Genomic DNA, 9,304 nt, shown 5'->3' on the forward strand with positions numbered 1-9,304 from the left:
CTTAGAGCGCCGCAATCCTATTTGATCTTCTTATATTTCCTGCACTCATAACTTTTAGGACTTATAACAAGCTTGGGTCAGTGTCAGGTCAACCTGGAGACGACCCCGTTTACCGGTCGGGGAGGGGGGGGGGCGTGTCCTGATTTTATTTACGACAGTTTGCCCGCAGAGTAACATCCTCTACAGCTTTCGAATTTGCTCTCTTGAATTCTAGGAAATAGTCACGAGGGGCCCCCGTGTCGGAGATTTCCATTCATCAGAGGCACAGCCCTCTCAGGGGGGGTTGGGTGGGCATAACGCACACAACCAAACTAGTGCAGACCACACACTCACATGCAGAGATTTTACAAACTGCGCGTACCGGCCTGGGAACTCGTTTAAGCAAAACACCCGAAAAAATTGCAGGGGGAGCGGGTCTCTCAAAATTGGATCACAACTTCTCCTTCATTTCCTCACCCCACCCCCCTCCACCCCACCTCACCCCGCGCTCCTCTCACGTGAGATAGCAGGGCTCCTTGGCGGCGGGTTAATCCGACAGCGGACCCCCAAGAGAAGAGGGGAATGTGATGCGGGGGGGGTTAGTCAAACACGGGAGTTGGAGTGATATCAAAGGTATCCTCCCTGAGCTGTTTTATCAAAGGCTCTCAGTGTTTCAGGAATACCGTCACTATATCTTAGTCCCCCCCCGCCCCCAATGGACCACGGGATCATTTCTTTCCCCTAAATAGACAAGCCGGCTTCCCTGCATACTCCCCATGTACTCAAACACACTCACGCAGACCGCCGCATACTTAGTGGCTATATGGCCAGAGACTGCAACAACATCTCATTTCTTTCCCATGAGACACTGCCGCTACCTTATAAGGCAGACAGAGGTGAGCCATGCTTTCCATGATGCATCAGCCTAAACAAAACGCCCCCTATACAAGTTCCACTGCTGCTGGGGGGGGGGGGTCACACACAAAAAAAAAAAGGAAAGAAAGAAAGAATTCAAAGGTCCAACAGTTCCAGTGATGCACGTGTGGGAGGCACTTATGCAAGAGGGGTAACCTCACACAGAAGGAGAGGTGTGAGGAGTCCAGCAAAATAGAAAATGTCTAGACTGACCAGCGGGCCGCTATTTTAATGTTTGGTGTGCTCATGAGTTCCAAAAGTGCGTGTCATCATGGCTATGAGCAGTGTCAACAAGAGAGTGTGTGTTCTAATTCCCTTGTATTGCTTTATTATTACTGGAGAGAGTTTTTGTTGACTGGCCCCAAAGCGCGAGAGCCACAAACGTATGGCTGTCCTTTGCACGACAACAACAAGGTCACACCTGAATGCTCGCCCAGTGATGTCACGCTTGATAGTTGTAAATTTAATTTGGGAATAACTGCAGCCAAAGTGCCGCTGCCAGACTTGCGAAGACTTGTCACTCAAGGCTAATACGGGAATTTTTGAAACAACGTGAAAATGTAAACGATTGACAGTAATGTGGGGGTTGGGCCGCGGCGCGCGCGCAGGGAGAGGCGGAGTCTGGCGACAAGTGAAATGAGATTAAGATTAAAATCAAAGACAGGGGAAAGGGGAGACTACGGGAAGACTTGAGCCAAGAGGCTTATGCTGCAAAGGGATCAGGTCGAGCAGCAGCATCTCCATGAAGGCAGTTTGGGGGACCTTCCGGCTCCAACGACGCATTTGTAGGATCGCTTCTGTTCAAGTCGACCATTTAAGACCTTCAATGCGTTCACCCACTCTGTCGCCAACAAAGCTTGACTTACTCAAGCCTTCCAGTCTGCCAACTGTTTTTGTCCAAACAGCATTTCGACGGTCCCGCTCCGCCTCCCCCACGTCATAATTTGGCCGTCTCGCTTCATCCTCCTGTTGTGCACACACGGACACACACACAAGTGAGACTTGACCAGACGTGGAGTCACAGACCCAAAGCGAGACTGGGAAAATAAAGGGGGAAGGGGGAGTGGTCGCCGCCGGCGCCTGGTCACTTTCGACTGTTGATCTTGGTCGCGGTCATACAGAGCTAACAGCTAACGGCATCAACGTCAGCTAGCTAGCTAGCCGCGGACATGAGCCAGCGTCGTGCCTGCCAGTCACAAATAAGCGGAGAGCTGTTTTGACGCATTATTAGCTCAGACATGAGCGCTTGTCCCACTGCTGTATTAGCTCTTCATAAAGATCCGCCGGGTAAATAACATTACAGGCAGGGACATAATTGCCCAGGAAATTCAACATGACAGATGGCTGCCTCTCTCTCTCTACCGTCCATGCTCAATAAATTGAATTGCCCCATAAATGTTTTCATTGGCACTAAACAACCGCGGTGGGCTACACAGCAAGCATTACCTTCGGCAAATTGTATCTATATCTCAGAATTTGTGCTCAAGTATAAAAAAGAAAAACAAAAAACGACTCAAGCATGCCAGATGAACTTCTTACTTAACTTGTTTTTGCACGGTAGTACTTGGCTAGAGCGTGTTTAAAAAGCATGTACGCCCCCCCGCCCTGCCCTCCCTGCGCGATATAATACGACTTCTTGGCCTAGATTTGTCCGCCCTGGATACAACGAAGGGGGGCTTTCGTGGGGGCATAATGATATCAGTGCGCCTTTACCTGCGCAGAATCCCGCAGTTAAATGGGTCATCGGCACGAGAGGAGGACGAAGCGTCCAAAGAAAAAAAGCTACGCAGCATGGCTCATTTTTCTTTTTTGGCAGTTTTGCACAATCCCTTGGCGAAATAGTCTTTTTCATTCAACCGTATTTGCCCCTTCAGTTCTAGTCCATTTGGATTTGATTCGATTCATCCGAGCGCGTCTCAATTCCCCCTTTGATGTCATCCAAAGATAGCATTATTCGAGTCGTAAACTCAAGCCGCGTTCGGCACAGGGGGGTCTTTTACGTAACGTAATCGCAAGCCTCTGACTTGTTGACATGCCTGCAAATCGGTCAGTCTTTCTGTGTTGGGCCTTATTATGGTCCACATTGGTACCATTCCAGAGCCCGTTCTGCAGGAGGACAGACGGAGACTTTGTGCGTCTCACACCGGTTAAATATAGTCGTGACATTTCAAAGCCCTGTAGTTTAGCGTGTCAATTCATTTGGGCAGCCCGGGGACAATTGCAGGGTGAAAAATCGCTCCACTGAGTTCAGCAAAGAGTTGCTCCAACGATAGCAGGTCGGCCTCGTTCGTACTCGTGTAAGACGGGAAGGCGCTTTTGACATGGTAGCGTACGCGAGAGGAAACATGTTGCATGTATAGTGTCAACATAAAGGTGCGGGCGCGCTTGAAATCACACTTGGCTTATAAAAAGCGCGTGCCTGGACTAAATTTGGCACCAGATGAGAGGCAAGCTTACACACATGTGAAGTTTGTAGGTGCTAATGAGTTTTGTGTGAACAGCGAATACTGTAGAGGGCGGGGGGAAGGGGGGGGGCGGCTTGCATCTCACCCCTGCCGCCAGCTTACAAAACCACTTTTTTTTTTCCCTCTCACTTCCATGGACACAAATGTCCTTTTTGGAACAATAAAGCGCAAGGAAAATGCTGAGGAGGCGCAAAGTTGGGCTCCAAAACTCCTGCTTTTGCCTGTTCGTTGTGCTAATTCAACTCGACCTGAAAAGAAAAAAAAAAAAAAGTTTGGCCGCCATCCAGTTTCCTTTCACACAATTTCATGCTCCGCCTCGCTCACTCGATATGGACAAGATCCTCGTCACCATCATGTTTGCACTGTAAAGAATCACATTTGTTTGAGTGTGCCTGACGCGCTATCGCGGCTAGCATAGAAGCAACGCTGAGGGGTCTGAATCGCGCCCGCATACTGGAGATTGAAGCCATCGTCAAATATCTTGTCATAAAGTTGACACGTTGCTCATTTTATTCCGCTTGTGACTCATTGGGCGCATCTGCGCTGATACATATGCCGTGCGCGTTCGTCAAACAGGTTGTAGTGTGTCATTATTGGTAAAAGTGAGTCACGGCTCAGCTACTGTATGTTTATCCAGCTAAGGCTGACACTCGATAGGGATATCCCCAGGAATCGGGACACTCCTTGGACCAACTTCTCCCTCCGCCGCCCCCGCTGCCACCCTGCGGCTTTGTTTTACTTTATTTATCCTGGGAGGGCCAACTTGAGCACGCCCAGCACACACAACAACCGCTGAGCCGCAGTTCGAGCTCCGCTATCAAGAAAAGAGGACGATAGTTCACGTGACGCACAGCAAGAACTACCGTCGCGCCGTATAACAATAAGAATAATAAGGATTACACACCAAAAAACAGAAGTGAAAGTCATCCGGGAGGAAATTATTCATCTTTGACCTTGGATAAAACATCTCAGTCTTACGTCAAGGTCAACTCTTGTTGTGTGGTTGTCAGTTGACTTTCTGCCTGTGTAAAAAAATAAATAACGTAGACAAATAAAGAAAAGGCATACAAATAATAATTTGTGTGTGTGTGTGTGTGTGTGTGTGTGCTAAACTGTGGGATATTTCCATTTGTCATGTCAACATTGTCGACTGTGGCAGCAGGTCTCGTCTGTGATGCGTATCTGCATCACTTGACGCAAGCCTGGCGTAGCCTCTGCTTGTTTGTTGCCACATCACACCATCGTAGACGGCGTCCTATTGACATTCAACACAATTTGTCGTGGAAACGCCATCAATAGATCTCGTGGAAAAAGCCATTGTGTGCCAAAAGGCCCCGATCATTTCCTTAGACTACTTGTTGGAAAATTTGGCCGGGCATCTTTGTGGGCAGCTATGCTGGGCCTTTGTGAAAGAACCACGACACCACTATTATTATTATTATTGTGCTTTGCGTTCTGTTTGTAAATGAGACTTACTCCATTTTTTTTTTCTTCTTTGCTCACCTTTCTCCCCATTCCACGCCCTCCATCATCTTCTAGTACATTTTGTGCTTCCGCGTGTGCGTTCCGTTCCCCCGAGGGGGAATAGATAGCACACGCATGCCGCGGCAGCGCATAGTTGAAGCCATCCAGTGTTGCGCCACGGCTGGTCGCACCTCAAACACAAGGGCTCGTGATACTGTAGTAGGTGTGAAAGGGGGTTTATAGGTTTATATCGGGACAGGGATGCCTGTTGCGAATGTCTGCGTTCTATACATAGAGACATCAAGCCATAGAAGGTAGGTCACAGCTGTTGCTTTTCAGGGGATCATCAATGTTGCATGTTGAACCATAGGGAGTGGGGGGAGGGGGCGGGGGGGCGTGAGGCGCCGTTGGCCAAAAATACAAATACTTGAATGGCAGGTCATCCTTCGGCAACAAATTTGCCATGACGGTGCCTCGTCGTTCGTCCAAATAATCCCTTAACGAATCGCCCCCCTGATCTTAACGGAATGAATGGAGCGATGACGCTGCGGACGAGCCTTCTCATCGCGTTAGCCGGCATCACTTGCGCGCAGTTTGCAGGGCGACTGAAGACACGTGCCAACGGAAGGGTGGGGGGGACTCACATGCTCGCAATGCACTTGTATGTGAGAGGTCACACGTTTACCAGCCACCGTTCGATAAATGCATGACGACCGTCATATAATCACGCGCTCCGAGAGCTTCACTCGGCGACACGGCGCTTTGCCATCCTGCATCGTGACCTCCGCGACCTCTTGATGTTTGCCCCGGGGAAAGAGAGGCGGCGCTTAGAGGCAGATGCGCGGTCCGCAATGTGTCTTCATGAAGACGGGCGGTACCATGTTCTGTCAGATGTTCACATGATGGATGGAGGAGGAACACTGAGGTTAAACACATGCTGCGGACATGCAGTACATGCGTGCGCAGAAATAAAGTCAGCAAATGATACACGCTGTTCTTTTTGCTCTGGTTAAAGGACAGACAAGACGGTCGGTCCATTTGTTTTTCCCGAGTCGACCAAACAAAAACACGACGGTTACCCTTGACATTTGAGTCCTTGACATGAAAGCACGCGTGACTGAATTTACTCGTTTATATCAAATCAGTCTTTGTCCCGAAAGTGATGTGATTTGGTTCACTTAAGTCCAAACCAATTTTCTGATTCGAAGCATTGCAGTCCCTTCAAAAACCAATTTTTTTTTTTTTTTTTTTTGCAATGTGAAGTTTTTAATCAAGAACAAAAAAGTCACTGTCGTTTAAAAAACAAAAAAAAAAAACTAAATCATACCGACAAGATGTAAAAAATGTGCAGTGTAAAGATGTAGGCTAATTACCGTGCGGGCCTGAGGGTTCGTGTTTTGCGTGCGTGCCTTTAAGAGGCGTGGCAAAACCAGTGACATAAGTAGTTCGTCTGATCCGCTCCATGTAAGTGTTCTGTTGGACTTTTTTTTTTTTTTATCCCATTCAATAAATGTCTCCAAGTTGATTACAGTACCTAATTTGCTCCATCTTTTTTCTTTTTTTTTTGGTAGCTTGGTAGATTTTGTCTCACAACCCAAAGGGAAAAAAAAAAAATGACCACTGGGACACTTGTAAGTCAAGCCGCCGCTGTATCAAAGAAACGAGCCAACGAGTATTCACGGAGGGAATATTAAAAAGTCTCTTTTGGACATCAGCAGCACACATGAGCTCCATTTCAGGTCAAATCATTTTTGCGTATTGAACATTTAATTGAAGCGCAGTGAGAAACGAAGCTGCGGCGGCGGCACGGCAGCGAGCGTATGAAAAATATGTCAAGGGCTTTTAATTATATTTTAAGGTGTGTAATCTAACTCGGCCTGCCCGTTCCTTTTCATCCCGATGAAATTTATTTCCCATGCAAATTTCTCCGAGGAGGGTTGGAAAAGAAGCAGGAAGGAGCTATTCAAAAGCAAAGGTTTTTCAGATTAAAAAAAAAAAAACGAGACTTTGAACAGGTCGGCGCAGATAATAGGACATCTTGTTTTCAGCCGTTTGTGAACAGTTAGTCACTGACGATGAGGCGCGGTGTTATAGTTATACAGTTTATACATCAATGACATCATTTTATTTTACTGCAGCGTCAGGTCCGGGACCTCCTATAGTCCACCGTTGTGCTTTCCTTCCCCCTGGACCCAAAAGTGGCCTGGCCGGCTTTTATGGGAAGCAGAATAGATGAAGAAATCAAAACCTCCTACAGACACCCCCCACCCCTCCCCCCCAGGATCAAAGACGTGGTGGCGCTGCAGCGGCTTTGATCATGAGGCAGGAGGAGAGGGAAAGGGGCTTCTGGCTGGAGAACTCCCCTGCAAGCAGCTCATAAAATGACACCGACACAAAGGTGCCGCCACGTACAGACGGAGGACACGCGTGCACTTTTTGGCCATGCTAAGAACATGTGGCGCCGTTTGCTTTGATGCCCGTGCGTGCGTTTGCACCCGAGGCAAAGTACCGCGGTGGAATGGTTTACTCTGAGCTGTTGCTCGAGCCCGGTTCGGCGCGATTTTCATTCGACGCCTTGCCAAACCGGGCAAAAAGTGGCCAGAGTTGGAGAAAAGAAGAAAATATTCTCTCTTTTCCATTCATGTCATGTTGACCCGTGTTGAAAGTGACATTCATGCGATTTGTGCGCGCGAAACGGAACTTGAACTTTGCCGTGGCAACGTGCCATTTATCAGACTTTTGCACGTGTGATGTTTTGATTGGGCCGGCGAGAACAAAGCCGCAGCTTATGTCCAAAACGTCGACAGGTCAGCAAGGATTTCTATGACTTTTTCATCTGCCCCCCCCCCCCTCCCCGCGAAAACCTCGTTACGGCTGCTTTCATCAATCAGCTCGCCCGCAGGGCTTCACAGCGCGTTGACCCTTCGACACACACGGCGGTGCTAATCCCCGTCGGGTAATACACTGCTGATATTGCGATGTAGCCGCTTATTGGACATGGGAGGGCAACTGCGCGACCTGGAACGATGAACTTCCGAGTGCCAAGAAATCCGGAACAATCATTGCGTAATGACGATGTTTTTTTTTTTTTTCTCTCCTTCCTGAAACTAACTCAATACTTAATAAAAGCATAGTTCTTACTGGAAATATTTTGTTTTTTATTATATATGTGTGTGAGTGGAAGTGTCTTGACTTTATTTTTTTGTCCCCCGCAGTACATTCCCAACCCACACATGGTGACATGTGGCAGCATTCCCAGTAGACTTGTTTGCCAATCCGCCACCATCGAACAGCGTCTCCAATCCGAAAAGTCCAAATGGGAGTCGGTGTTTGTATTGTTGTCGCAAGCAGAGGGCGTTTTCGATCCGGGCCAGCCCCGCCAAATGGAAAATCGGTCCGATAGATGTGAGCGAGCGACCGTGTTTACCCGCCAATGCCGCACGGCTGAAAGACAAACACAAAGCCGCGCATGTCAAGGTGTTTTCCGTGTCGGAGGAAAGTTTGCGATAGCCTTACTGGTCGTTTCCTAATCAGCTGAGAGGGGGGACAGAGTGCCCCCAACCCCCGCCGCCGCCCTGCCCCGCCCCCTTTTGGAAACAGTTGGCCCCAGCGCGGTCACACACCCCCACTGGTTTTGGTGGCTTTGTGTGACTTTCCGAGTGTGCGCGCGCGTGTGTGTTGTGGAGCCCTGCGCAAATAGAGGCCGGGGGTCCTGTTGACGAACCAATTAAAGAGCAGGAAGAATGGGGGGTGGACCCGGCGAGCCGACGTGTTTTGCCCATCACTCAAATTAAACGTGGCAAGGAGAGCAAAAACAATCTGGTTGTTATTGAGTGCGGAAAGGGAAAATCTGTTGGCGTGATCAACAGAGTTTGGAGCTCATTGAATTGAACAAAAGACATTTCAAGTGGAAAAGAGCAACGACATGTCGACTTGGCGTCCATTTAAAGTGATCATACAAAATCGGAGGAAAAATATCTCTCTTACTATTAGAACAGTTCTAGAATCCCAATGGCAAAACACTTGAAAGGGCAGCGGTGGGCAGGGAGGGTCCTTGTTTCACTTTTTAAATCTAAAGCAAAGGGGAGGGGGGCGGGGGGTTGGTGCCGGAGCACCACCTGTAAATGTGCGCATGCCTGTCAACGACATTTTGCACGGAATACGCCAAATTGTTGACGACGGCGGGTTCCAACGACCGTGCGCAAAGCCGAGGCGGCGACATGAAAGGCGCTTTTCATCATGTGACCCCTCCCTCCTTTGTATAATAACTGCATTCCCCCAAGTTCAATGCGGTTTGCGTCATCGCGTGGCGGCCAAGTAGGTGTCGTCCACACCAAACCAGTTCTTCCGCCTTCCGGCAGAGCATGACAACTTAGCATTTTTGAAGATCATTCTTTCCCCTCGCTTCGATCCTGTTTGATGAAATGTAATCAGAAGAAAGAGATGACAACGGGAGCTCCGCAAAACCCCTCCGATGCGCC

General features: G+C 48.7%; 1 long non-coding RNA gene across 1 annotated transcript; it reads left to right on the forward strand.

The window, feature by feature from the left end:
- Nucleotides 1-4,504: 4,504 nt before the first annotated feature.
- On the forward strand, nucleotides 4,505-7,907 carry LOC109530141 (uncharacterized). The gene is made up of 2 exons (XR_002170961.1): nucleotides 4,505-5,137; nucleotides 6,968-7,907. It is a non-coding gene; the product is annotated as an uncharacterized LOC109530141 (long non-coding RNA).
- Nucleotides 7,908-9,304: the final 1,397 nt, after the last annotated feature.

The sequence above is a fragment of the Hippocampus comes genome, unplaced genomic scaffold, assembly GCF_001891065.2.
Source record: "Hippocampus comes isolate QL1 unplaced genomic scaffold, H_comes_QL1_v1.1 scaffold161, whole genome shotgun sequence".
NCBI classification, from domain to species: Eukaryota; Metazoa; Chordata; class Actinopteri; order Syngnathiformes; family Syngnathidae; genus Hippocampus; species Hippocampus comes.